We start from the raw sequence: 9097 nt of genomic DNA, 5'->3' as shown, positions 1-9097 counted from the left end.
AGCTCACAAGACCAAACTGCTAAACCCGCGTATTGGTAGGGACCACGTTTCCATGTCTGCAAGGTGCAGTTTGGGGCTTAACTCTCCTCAGGCCAATTTAATTCATTTGAATTCCACTCACGATCTGAATTTCAAATAAATAGACTAGAGGAGTGAAAACAATGAGTCTCTCCTCATGTTGGTACACATACCACTTTGCTTGGACACAATGCTAGCTAGAAATAACACAACGCTCCAATGTGGCCACACACACCATGGACGTTGGTAGTACAATGCTTTACACACTTGCTCTTGTCAACTTGACCACAACTATGACACAGACAGATTGCCCAAAATACACAGTACACAAATTCTTCTCCATACATGGACTCCTCTAATCGTGTTGCATAATGCACACCACAATACTTTTTAGCCATTCTTAAGCCATGCCACCACACCATGCTTCAAATATTGTGATACAACAAATGTCGACTTATTAAAATATTGATTGTGGAATGACTTCATCGTTGGCCGTTTTCAACTGTCTTAATGTTAAGAGAACCATCACAGACAGACTCTTCCAGATTCTAGAGAAAATAAGTGCACAACTTTTCATCACCATACGTAAGACTGGCTACTCACATTGTCATTAAAAGGATGAACAGACAAAACATGCGTGCCATAAAATCTATTCAGTAAATAAAAATACACAAGCACACATACTATATTTCCCTCGACACTCCCATGAGGGAGGCTAGGCCCATACGGGCTCTGATACCAATAAATATTTTCTAAATTCACTACAAATTGTATTCACATGAAAATAATAATACAATATAAATACATCAAGCTATGTCTCAAGATAGTTAGTCTATCTTGGACATACAATATCTTGGTTGAGTGAATATCTCAACCACATACCAATCTAGGAAGCTAACTAGTTGGAGATAATCTCTTAACCAACTAGACCACAACAAACTCCCAAATAATAGGAACATACTCCTGAACATAGAATGAATCACAACAAGGAAAAGTAGGAATTATATTTTTGCAAGTGAAGTAATGTAGTTAGTCGCTTTGGGTCCATGTGGTCATATTGGTTCATTGAGAGTGTTCTTCGGTGCACATTGTGAAGTTATTTGAATAATCTATAGTTTGTTATACACTTTTGTTGTTGTACATGTATTTCATATACATTTATTGGTATATATTAACCACATTTTATAATGTGGTTGTGTTATTTTAATTAGATACTAACAAACCACATTGAAAACCTTAATGGTAATGAATTTGAAGTTCATTAATATATATGAGATACTTGAATAATATTATGGTTCATGGCATTGCATTCATGCATTTTTCAAGTGTGATTTCTCTAAGAAATTTGAGCATTTGTATTATTACATTATGTTATTTTTTATGAGTTGTGATGATTCCTAGTGTATGGATATTTGAAGGAATAATTCTCTCAACTAAAATGTGGTCATTTGATTAGTCACAAATTTGAAAAGATTCAAATTTTTATGCAGTAGAAATGTATCTTTTATAATTTTGAGACTTCTCTTCCTTATGATTTATTTATAATGCTTTGAGCACTATAGTCAGTATCTCAATAATCAAACCAAAAGAAACAATATTAAAACCTATAAGGAGAAATCTAAAGTAAGAGCATCACCTATGGAGTAACATTGAGTGATAATTTTTGCATTTCCATTAGGTGATTAGGTGATTTTCACTTTGATCATTAGGGAAAACATTAATCATTAGGGAAAGCTATCATATGATTTGATTTGAAATTGTGTTTGATGGCTTTTTAATTTTTTTTCATTTTATCATATAATATTTAGAAGCATCTTTGACACAAACCATTAGGGAATTTTTACTTTAAAATTGAGCCAAAATCAAATATTTCATTGCCACAATCTTAAATATGGCATATTTTGAATGTTCAAATCCCCCTAATGAACAATTGGATTTAAAAGGCTTTCATAAGAATCCCTAAATTAATAGTTGGACAGATTTGAAAAGATGTTCAAATGACCCTTAATAGAAAAAATGGGACATCTAATGTGAAGTCAATTTTGAAGATGCCTAATGAAATGTTGGGGACTACAAAAGGAAGAAATTTTGTAATCTCTTAATGAGTTGTTGGATACCTTATAACTATCATGGTAGATAGGGAGATGATGCCTAATGAAGGAAGAAGCATTTGTAAAGCTACAAGTAGCTATCCAAGATCATTAGAGAGCAAGGGTATCATCCATTCTCCTCTTCAAGGAAAAAGTCATGACTGAGACAATTATGGTAAGATCACATTCCTTAGAAATTTCTCAAGAATAACTTGGTTGAATTTGAAATTCATACTAGATGCATTGGGTTGATGTTGTTAAGGAAGATGTGCTATGATGGACAAGGTCTAGGCAACAAAAGGTAAGGTGTCTTGAGCCCCATCTTAGCTATGCTAAGGGTTAAGCATGAATATCTGGGTCTTGAAGGTAGAGGGGAAAATCCTATGACCATGAAGACTAGATTTGTGAAGGAAAAAGACATGACATAGTTGGCCAACTCATTAGAAGAAATAAAAATCATACATGAAGGTGGTATCCAACTACCAACTTGACCTTCTTATGGTATATTGTAGAATGGTAGTGGTGAGAAGAGTTCAAAGAACCAACCTACACTTGCATATAAAAGAAGTGGAAAGAAGATCAACCAGAACAAGAAAAGAAAAGGCAAGAAGTCTACATCAAATAAGATACCCCTTGTTTGTCACTATTTCAAGAGGAAAGGACATAAGATTACTAGTTGTTCGTAGGCCAAAGAATGTCTCTTTTGTGGGAAGAAAGGTCATGTTGAGGTGCTTTACTAGGACAAACAAGTCACATGCTAAAACCAAACTATTTTCAAAATAAAAAATGGAAATAACACTTCCATGATCCAATAGTAAACACCAAGACACATGGAGAGGACGAGGATGAAAAATACTCTATAGAGTAGTGCCAAAAAAAATTCGCACCATTGTAAGTTGAGTAGTTGAGTAGTTGAATTCATCTAGAGCTTCACTAAATAAATGACATAACCAAGACAAGAGTGTGGAGAGTGAAGACTAAAGAGGATGAAGAGTTTCCTACATCACTAGTGAAAGGAGTATAGTTGTCTAAGGATTTGCAACAACACAAGATGTCATCCTCACTAATGAATCAAGCAATTATTAGGGGCAAGAAAGAGAGAGAAGAGAAGGATCTTAACCATAGGTTGAAATTCATTTCTTTAAAATCTAGATAAAAAATGACTCACTATATTTTGAACTAGCTTATTAATGATCAAGTTTGCTGTAATGAACATGTAAGTGTATGCAAGATTGTCATTCAATTGGCATGGCCATGGAAAATTGTTTTAATGGTAGGAAGTAATTGGTACTAGAAAAATAATCTTGTCCCCACCTCCTCTTGTGGAATTTTTTTGGACTGGCATAACATGTTTGGTTCAAACTAAACAAGAAGGCCAATGGACAATTCAGTTTCATTAACTTCCAAGATGGACCATCTTCAAGCTTCAGAGAGACGGGAATGAATGATGTATGTAAATTTTGGAAATGGAGATTTCTTAGAGTTGAGAATTAATTAGTACAAGTCTTCTAGATTGTAAGAACAAGCAAGTCAACAAGTAAAGCTAGAGCTATTTTCATAATATAGCTAGTAGCTAGAGCCATGAACCAAAGCTAAAGCCATGAGCGAGAACTAAAGCCAAATTTAGAGTTGTAGCTAGGAGCTAGAGTTAAAGTTATATTCTAGAGAATTAGATAGAACACACATTGATCTAGAGTGGTTTCCTCTAAGCTTTTGTAGACCAAAAGCCTCTCAATGAAGAGGTGTGATCTTAAATGACTCTAAACGAGTGAACAATTGTATGACTTGGTACTTGCAAGCATAATTTGGAAGCTAATAAACATTGGTCACTGTGTAAATGATAATGCAAAGTAAGGCTAAATAAGTTAAAATATAAGAAAACATGAATTAATTACAATAAAATAGGAGATAAAATATTGAGGAATAGGGAATGAAATGTTATGCTTGTTGGTTTTCCAATTACCCTAGCTTTCCTTATTTCTTACTTTATTTCTCTCTTGAAGGATCATTTTTCTAGGGAGGTGAGGATGCCCAAAAAACCATTAGTGGCATTCTAACTAGAGATAGTCAAAATAAGGGCATTTAGCAACAATTGAATGTTATTTTTCCCATTTGGGTTTCCCAGGTAAATCTCTTGTCAATTATGTATCAAATTTTAATGTTATATGACCTATGTTTGACTTCATTATGATTCCCAACTACATTTAACGAATTGCTATGAACATTTCTTACAATATTATGCTTCGTTCTTTTATAAAATTACTTATTAGTGATTATTTTATTAACCACAATAACTATAAGTACCTTGTTTACAACTCAATGTTGGAGAATGTAGACAATAATGGTCATACACTCATTTTGTGCCCTTATTTGTGCATTAACTTACTAGTAAATGGAGAGAATCAAACATTTAACGAATTATCTATCATTTGATGAAGACAAGGCCAAGCCTTAGCTTTCATAGAAAACTAGCTATCATATTATCATTTAATTATTGATAATTAAATAAAAAGTATGAATCCATATTCCAAAATAAACACATCTATAGACATAATTAATCATAATTACAAAAATTAAAAATTAAATTTACATTATTTATATAAAAACATGAAATATATGATGCTAACTCCATCTATCACCATGTATGTAGTGATATAATATGAAACTTTCATCTAACACCATGTAAACCATATAAGACTAATCCTAAGTGCAGATGTTAAATCTGCACTCCATAAAGCTTGAGAGGGAGTTGTTCTTCGAACTTCATTCATCGCTGCTCCTTAATTTTAACCATATTTCGGCTAATTGTCTTCCATCGGACTGGAATTAACATTCTTATGTCTGGGAAATGAAGTGGTTTAGAATGTGCGACTAACTAATGGAAGCTCTTTCAACGGCGTGCCGCTCCCATCATAGTCAAGTCACCGGATCCTTGCCTGGAGTTACCTAGGCATCGAATAAGCTGTTCTACAATCTAATTTCAATAGAAGATGTCACAGTGGAAGATGCTAAAGGATTTACAGGTTCAGCGGAGGAATTGAAAGGCAAGGGAGGACTGCTCACATCGTCTCCATTTCCCTCTAACATTTGAACAACCCTGCTCATACATGGACGATCTCTGTAGTTGTATTGGACGCACCATAACCCAATTTTAGTGAGTCTCATTGCCTTCTCCTCATCTTCTACTTCCATTGCTCTGCCTCCTCTCAATCTCATCCCCAGCTCACCACTCTCAAGCAACTTAAAAGCCCACTCAGGAAAGTACAGTTGACTGGAACGACTAACCTGCGCATCAATATTCTTTCTCCCCCAACAATCTCTAGCAAAAGCATTCCGAAACTATAAACATCTGATTTATCAGTAACAGGACCCAGATCCCCCGACCACACCTCCGGCGCAACATATCCGGGCGTCCCTCTCGCGGCAGTCATTGATATATGGTCATCTCCCTTCCCACAAAGTTTTGCCAGACCAAAATCAGAAACTTTTGGTGTGAACTCAGCGTCCAGCAATATATTGTGAGGTTTGATGTCGAAGTGTACGATGCGCTTCTCGCAATCTTGGTGTAAATATGCAATTCCACGAGCAGCACCCAAAGCTATTGAATACAATTGATCCCACCTTAAGACTTGTTCCTTCTCTTTTCCGGCAAATATAAATTTCTCCAGAGACCCATTAGCCATGTATTCATATACCAGTGCGCTTGTAAGGCTTTCAAAGCAATACCCCAACAGCCGAACCAAATTGACATGATGGACCCGTCCAATGGTGGCCACTTCATTCATGAATTGAATCTCACTGTGTCTATGCCGATCAAGAAGCTTGACAGCCACTAGAGCACCGTTCTGAAGCTTTCCTTTATACACCACACCATAACCCCCTTCTCCCAACTTTTCTGCAAAATTGCTTGTCATCTTCTTGAGGTCAGATTGTGACAATCGGGAATTATTGCCAACCGCAATACCATTTCCTTGGTGACAATTGGGAAGAACAAAGCGGTAGCGAGTGAAACAGTGTAAGATGCTAATTTCAATGAAATTTGATCTTTCTATTTATGTCTAAGTTTTTTTGACTAGCGGAATTGGCAATGGCGTTGGTATCCGGTTTTTTTGAAAGGTCAATTTATAAAAAGAATAAAGCTAAATACCATTTATGTTCTGACAATTCAGAAAAACATAGTATTTAGTGATTGAAATCCAACCTATTCAAAGACTAAGTTTAGCCTTAATTTCAAGAAAAAGTATGAAATGGAGGAACTAAGTTTAGCCTTAATTTCAAGAAAAAGTATGAAATGGAGGAAACTTGGTTACAAAAGTGTAGAGTAATCCGATTTTGCTATACATATAGAAACATGTATAGATGTCGATCTCCCCTATTGTCATAACTTGCGGAAAGTTTGAGAATTGGTATAAGTGGTGGCTCCAAAAAAATTGTTTAATTAAATTTAAAAAGAATTTAATTAGCATATTAGTTATAGTTGGAGTGGGTTTATATGTTTTAATTTTATTTACTATATCAATTATTTTTAATAAAAATTATATCTCATTTTTTTATTAATTTTTTCATATTGATTTCAATTGGATTTTATGTTTCACTCTCTTTTTGGGTGGTCTTCATTTTAGGCTACTCTCATATTCTTGTAGGAACACTTTTAATTATTGTCTTCATTTTTTAGTACACCCTTCTAGGGGTGTCTCTGTCATTATTGACTCACTAGATATATTTTTTCTTAAAAGTAGTAACATATTTCTTACTAAAATTGATCAATTTCTTGTCTTGGTTGCCACTTAATAGTGAAATTTGGACTTGCCTCTATGCACATTGATGATAAATGATATCCCAAGCTTGATGAGGTAGTATTAGTTGGCCCTCCTCATGGAGATTGCATTTTACATGTACATATAGGAATTCCCAAACGCAACTCCATATACATCTAGTCAAATATCGGATTTATTAATTATACTAAGAGGGAAGGAGGGGCGAGAGAGAGGGGGCAGAGGGAGTGAATTAGTATAATACAAATTTTCACTTATTTGAAACAATTAATCATAAAACAATACACCAATCACATTAGAGTATTGAATGCAAGATATATATGGAAACTCATTTGAGAGAACCACAAAACTTATTTTCTTTATATGATAAAAGTGGGTGCCAAGCTACAAGAGACACCAATCCCCTCATCTTTGCAAGCACCAACCACCTCATATTTGCAAGTACCAACTTGTTGGAGACACCATTCCCCTTAGATTTGTAAGTACCATCTTACTGGAGAAACCAATCCCCTCTAAATCTACTAATCCAATTTCTTCTATCCTCTAGATCTTTATTTCATCACATTTTCAAACTGGATTTGGAGGCACCTACTTTAATTCTTATAATGATAAAAACTCTTTAATTCATATCTCATTCCTATCTTTTCTTTTACAACAATGGCCTTTTATTTGTAATTCACCAGCAGTCTTCTCTAACAGTGCACATCACAACACTATTTTACACACTACTTACAGGCTCAGATCTCACAATTCTTAGCTTCACACACATTGGTTATGTGTGTTTGCTCCATTTTTCCACCGCGTTGTCTCTATGCTTTCTTTTTGTCTCATACATGACTAGATCTCTACAAATCTCTTGTCTCTTGACACCAGTTGCACATTCACTTCACCTTCTATCTCTCCACATGCACATACTATTATTACATGTCTGCTTTCTTCACTCATGCTTATTTATGGCATATATGTTCTCACATATGCTTTGATCACCACATTTTCCAATAACTGCTTGTTACTATTTATAACTTGTCACATTCACTTTACCTTTTATCTCTCCACATGCACATACTATTATTACATGTCTGCTTTCTTCACTCATGCTTTTTTATGGCATATATGCTCTCACATATGATTTGATCACCACACTGTCCAATAACTGCTTGTTACTATTTATAACTCTTCACACTCTCTTTTCTTTGTTTGGTTTTATCTTCACACTTTTTCTTACCTGGGCGTTTTCTTTTCTTTTAATGATATGCAATCATTTCTTGTAACCAAATCCCTAGCAAAACTATAATTGCTAGATTCATGACCTTTCTCAACGAATTCTTCAACATTTGTTGCTACAAAACCAATACACTAAGAAATTTTGACCAAAACAACTTCATTGTGGAAACTAGAGCAACTCGAACGCTTCCAGTCCCAAGGCCAGTAACAGAACTTTACTTTGGCTACAATCTTTATTGTTTTCTACAACTAACATCTAACTATCCTATTACTCTGAGACTTTGCCTCTTGGGACAATCCATTGCCTTTCCTATTTGAACATATATGAGACCCACAAGTGTTGTCACAATGGTTGTTACATGATTTTCGTCTATCATCGGTTAAAGCACCAAGGTTCCTTAACACATAAAAACTTTACCAAGCAAGGTCCTAACATCAATCTCAAGGCATTTGAGTCTACTACATTGTGCCTCCATAGACTAATCATTGAGCGCCACCTAATATTTTTCCATGTGTCTTACCATGACACCTATTAAGCATTCACTTGACCTATCAAAAATGTCAAATCCTCCTACCACATGTTGCTTCTTGCTACTACTATGTTAGCGGTTCTTGTCACTTTTCATTCCACATTGTTACTACCACCTTACCTGTTTTTGTCCCACTTTATGTGGAATTGTGGAACATGTTCTTACCTTCACATACGATTTTGTTTTGTACAAGCTTTGTTTCCTCACAAGCTTTTCTTTCGCACAAGCTTTGCTTCCACACAAAATTTTCTTCCACACAAGCTTTGTTACTACATAACCTTTGTTTCCTTCTTCAACTTCTTGCCTTCTAGCATTCTCGACCTTGACAACCTTAACATTAATGAAAACATTATCAACAAACTCCAACCCTTGGCATCATTATGCACTTTGAGACCTTTTTATCAATCTACCAGTGATTTAATCTAAACCAATTAAGCTCTACTCTGACTCATTTCACAAC

At 35.0% G+C, this 9097-nt stretch overlaps 1 pseudogene; it reads right to left on the bottom strand.

Moving 5' to 3' along the window:
• Window positions 1-5320: 5320 nt before the first annotated feature.
• On the bottom strand, window positions 5321-6022 carry LOC149174468 (rust resistance kinase Lr10 pseudogene; annotated as a pseudogene).
• Window positions 6023-9097: the final 3075 nt, after the last annotated feature.

This window comes from Pinus tabuliformis, chromosome 4_1 (genome assembly GCF_031772625.1).
Source record: "Pinus tabuliformis cultivar Carrire ecotype Pingquan chromosome 4_1, CPIR1, whole genome shotgun sequence".
Lineage (NCBI taxonomy): Eukaryota > Viridiplantae > Streptophyta > Pinopsida > Pinales > Pinaceae > Pinus > Pinus tabuliformis.
This window is presented reverse-complemented; position numbering and strand designations above follow the sequence as displayed.